This window comes from Garra rufa, chromosome 7, assembly GCF_049309525.1.
Source record: "Garra rufa chromosome 7, GarRuf1.0, whole genome shotgun sequence".
Taxonomy (NCBI): domain Eukaryota; kingdom Metazoa; phylum Chordata; class Actinopteri; order Cypriniformes; family Cyprinidae; genus Garra; species Garra rufa.
This window is the reverse complement of record NC_133367.1, coordinates 24,131,985-24,136,971: the sequence shown is the minus strand read 5'-3', so window position 1 is coordinate 24,136,971 and position 4,987 is coordinate 24,131,985. Positions and strand designations below refer to the sequence as shown.

Genomic DNA, 4,987 nt, shown 5'->3' with positions numbered 1-4,987 from the left:
AAATCAACAATACTACTGAAGCGGAGTAGTGGAGAAGACCTGGTCAGATTTCACTGAGAAAAGAGCTATTACACAATTGTCTGTTACAGTGCTGTTTATTTCTGCTTAGTTCAAGGCCAACCTCTGGACTCTCTGCATCAACCTAAATCTTTGTTATCTTTTCAAATGGCAAATGCAGTAGTAAAATTCAGAAGGCCAATAATATCACAAATATAAATGCAAAGACTGGTGTAGTACACACATTTGATTGTATTTGGTCCATATTTATGATTTCAATAGGCTCTCAACCTTTTTTGAAGTTAAATACTATGTTGTCCAACACAGTGTTCAAACGTCTACCATATAGTGTATGCTATTTGTGATGTATGTATGACAGCGCTGCTTCATAGTTAACACAAACTGGAAGTGTTGATGTTCAATTGTTTTCTGATTCCAGAAGTTTTCCAGAACCACTGTTCTAGATATACTAAAAGAATAAAACATTGATAAAATGGTCATAAACAGGCTCAGAAGGAAAGGTTTCATTTGATTTACCTTTCTCATATTTCTTTATATGGGATAGCTTAACCCTAATTTACATCTAACATTGTAAACAACACGATTAAAAGTCACACTGTAGTTAAATAAGAGATGGAGGGCAGAAAGTTCACTTTGTCTCAGGTTAAACCCATCATAAAAACATTCTTTTCATTTATCTCTCCATTTGCCCTGTCATATCCAACAGAGATATTCTGTGTCTTGGGTTAGCGCCAGCCTGTGAGTTCCCAGCCTGTCCTGTTTCAACCACAGAAGTCATCCTTGAACCCACTGTCTGCACTGTTATGACCTTGAGGTCCCTGTTAGTTTTGACGTGGCCCGTGAGGCTATTTTTGAACTGAATCTGCCCTGTCAGGACTATGGAGGCAGTCTCTGAACTCACTGGTTATCCTGTCACGGCCAAGGAGGCCATCCCTGAACTCTCTGTTTGCTCTGTCAAATCCAAGGGAGACCATCTCTGAATTCTCTGAACTGTCTGCCTATTATGTAACTAACGTTGACAGTAGTTCCCAAGATTTATGCCTGTCCTGTTCAGTGTTGTAGTCGAGTCACCAACTGTCGAGTCCGAGTCGAGTCTCGAGTCCCAGTGTTTGAGTCCGAGTCCAAGTCCGAGTCACCAAAGAAGAGTCCGAGTCGAGTCCAAGTCGAGTCACCATTACCAGAGTTCGAGTCCGAGTCGAGTCTCAAGTCCCCAGTGTTCGAGTCTGAGTCGAGTCTCGAGTCCCGTATTCGAGTCTGAGAGTGCCTACATGTCTCCACTCTGGGACCTTCAAAAAACTGATAAAATGTATTAAAGAGGTTCTACATTAAACAAAAATCAATACGATATGCAGAGAGAGAGAGAGAGAGAGAGAGAAAGAGAGAGAGAGAGAGAGAGAGAGAGATTGTGTGTGTGTGTGACCGAATTATTTAACGTGTGTGTGTGTGTGTGTGTGTGTGTGTGTGTGTGACGGCAAGTGACTGGTCAGAAAGCAACGTGTAACGTTAGTCTGACATGTTTCTTGTCGACACCACAGGATTTTAAGAGTCAAAATTGCAAAAAAATGTTTAATCTGACACAGTGACTATCGCAACAGACAAATATCGCAAAAATCTGATCTGGCACAGTGAATAGTAACGTTAAGTTATCAACAGACAAAAAAATGCTGTAATCTGAACCAGACATACATTAACCCTAGCTTCTTCTGTTTGTTATCATATATGCATTAGTCAATAATATTTTTTTGAAAAAAGCTAACGTTAGGCAATGGAAAGCATTTTACTTACTTTTCTGGGTGCATCCGTGACAGGTGTCTGTTAAAGTTTGAGGTTGTCCCAGTCTTTTCCTCAATTGTGCGATTACACACACAACATTTAGCGCTGCTCTTTCCAGCATTAGAAGCAAAATTCACGTAGGCGAACTTCACGATCCGGGGCACGTCTTTCTGCATTTTACAAATGTGAACATTTAGCCCGCGAATCATGCATCATGCATTGCACGAGCGTAAAAGTGAGTGACGTCAGTGAGTGTGTTGTCAAGCAAAGAGAGCGAGAGGTAGCAGTGTCTGTGAAGGGAGATCGCGGCCGGTCTTGGGCACGAAACAGGAAAAGTGTAACACCTTATATAATTTTTTTATAAAATATTTTGTCAAAAACAAAGTGATGAATGCTCAAGTCCGATTGTATATTTCCTCGAGTCCGAGTCCAAGTACGAGTCATCAATCAGAGAGTCCAAGTCGAGTCACAAGTCCAGAGAGTGGATTCTCGAGTCGGACTCGAGTCCAAAGAATAGTGACTCGAGTCGGACTCGAGTCCGAGTCCAGGACTCGAGTACTCCATCACTGGTCCTGTTAGGGCCACAGAGGCCATTGTTAACCTCTATGTGCTCTTTATTATAGTTCTGCCGTGGAAGTCTTTAGCTCCATCAGCTCTGCTGTGGGGGTCTTCTGACTCCACTGTGGGGATCTCTGGTCCCGTCTGCTCTACTGTGGTAGTCTTCAGCTCCGCCATCTCTACCCTGGTGGTCTTCAGTGCCCTGCCCAGGTGGTCATCTGCTCTGAAGCCGCTCCTTTGTTGGGAGGGCCGTGTTACAATCCAAGTCTGCGTTCTCTTGTCTTGTGCTTTTTCAGTCACTCTTTGCGAAGTCCAGTCTGTTGCGCTGCAATTCTGAGCTTTTTCTTGATTTCTTGTCAATGGAGTTCTGCCTACACATCTAGATTTAGTCTTACATGGAGCCTAGGTTTTAAACAGTGATTGTCCAGTTTGGTGAGCGTGACTTTTCTCTTTTCACACCTCTTTTCCCACATACTTTTCTAAAACTACCTGAAGATCTGATTTTAGATTAAAATCTACAATCTGATATAACAAATCCTACACCTCTGAGAACTTACTTGGCTGCTCATGTATTTTGAAATACTGACCCTTTTCAGTTTTCAGTACCCTGCTGCATAAAGCTTTTTAGTTTTTGCAAAGAAAAAAACTAAACAATGTCATAATGAAACAGGATTTGCAACCCATTTTTATTAAGTTGAATTTGAATTTGTTAAATTTGATTGTAAGGGGTGAAAAGTCATAGTTCATTGCTATTTTGAGATTTAATTTTAATGAAAAGATTTACAAAGAGAACATTTTTCTTTGTAAACAAGGTGAATGAATGAATCACTCACTCACAGGAAGTAAGCAGGCAAAAGTCAGAATTTAAATAATAATAACAATATGTTTTTTTTATGTAGTCAAAGTTCATTGATTTTAATTACTTGTTTTGATATGGTTGTTTAGCCAAAACGTTCATTCACATATTATGCTTTCCTTTTATTATTGTGATGGTGTTTTATCTTTATTAGTTTGTAAAATAGAAGTCACAGCTTGAGTTATCAGCCATGCAATTCTGAGATGTCCCAGACCATGTTCAGAGGTACATCCTTCATTTTTTCTTGGTAGACGCGGTCAAAGCGTTCACTCTGAGCCACGGTTAAAGAGTTCTTCCAGTCCCCAACTGTTCCTGTAACACAGCAGGTTGAAAAATATTAATGTAACCCACTGTATTTCCCACTGCCACTGATATGACACACTTAGCACATTTATCATGAACTTTTAAAAAGTCTTCTGTCACTTCTAGAATAGATGTTGCATTAAAAATGACTAGATTGTCTATAGACCTGAATAAGACATACACAGATAAAAATAATAATACTTAGAAAATATGGCAATGCTTAAATTACCAACTCTTATTTTTTTTTTTTTTTTTTTTACTTTTCTCTGTCCTTTGCGCATAAAAAGTCCCGTTGGATGGTCTGTGATATTCGAAGGAAGGAATTCATAGTTGGCCAAGGGGTCTTTCTTCATGTGCTTGAACGTGGCTTCCTCCACCACTTTATTGATCGCTGCTTCTGACAGATTCTTTCCCACAAACTCACAGATTTTCACAACAGCAGATCTGAGGTCCTGATAAAAGATTTGTACATTTCATCTGTCAGTCTATAGAGATTCATTTCTAAAATGAAGTACAGTAACTTCATAAAAAGTTTGATGTAAAGGTTAAAGAGTCATAAGCCAAACCAGTCTCACCTTGATCATTTCTTCATAAGTAAGGATCAGGATGTTGTATTTGTCTTTATTTTGAATCCATCCTTTAACATGATCAAACCAACAACCACCAACCACTACAAACCCAAACACAACATAGGTGTTTTTCACACATTCTCAGGTTCAATACCTTTACTTTTTTAGTATCATGCAAAAATGAATGAATAAAATAAGGTATATTGATTTTGGCTCTAACTGCATCCTATGAAGAATTTTTTCAGCATCTCATCAAAGTTCTCAGAAGAATCCAGTTTTTTTGGAAAAATGGAAATATGACACAATGACATATTTAGGGTTTCTCATGACATAGATGACCTGACAGTGAAGACAGGATTAAAACATGTGCCTGACATCAATCCATCGACTGATGAACGCATACACACTTTTCATTTTCTTTGCAGCATTTTGGGCATCAGAGGCTGAAGTAAATGGGAAGAGAAGAGTCTTGGAGATGGACGTGTGTTGTAATCTGTCCCTGTTAACTGGTACTCTATCCAGGGTATCTGCTCCTTTGTGACTTGGTTGGCTTGGTCAGGGAAATCTTCCATGTATATTATCGTCATGATCCGTTGGGTCCATACTGTACCTGAGAGACCAGCACAGAGTCAAGCATAAAATACTTATGTTGAGCTGGAATATGGTACATATATTGGTATATAACTGTAAACATTCATGTAAAAAAATGGTATTGTCATAAATACAGCCCAACATCTCTCTCACCAGATTTTGGGAAGGTAACAACAAAGACATCATCATCCTTTGTTTCAAAATCCATTAAACTATCAATATATTCTGGAGAAAGATCATAATCGTCTTCCAAAGTTAATACAGTTCCTTTGTATGTGAACAGTTTGTCACTAAGCACTTTGTATTCCTGCTGAGCCAT

At 39.1% G+C, this 4,987-nt stretch overlaps 1 pseudogene; it reads right to left on the bottom strand.

The window, feature by feature from the left end:
- Window positions 1–3,389: 3,389 nt before the first annotated feature.
- Window positions 3,390–4,987, bottom strand: LOC141338744 (amine sulfotransferase-like; annotated as a pseudogene).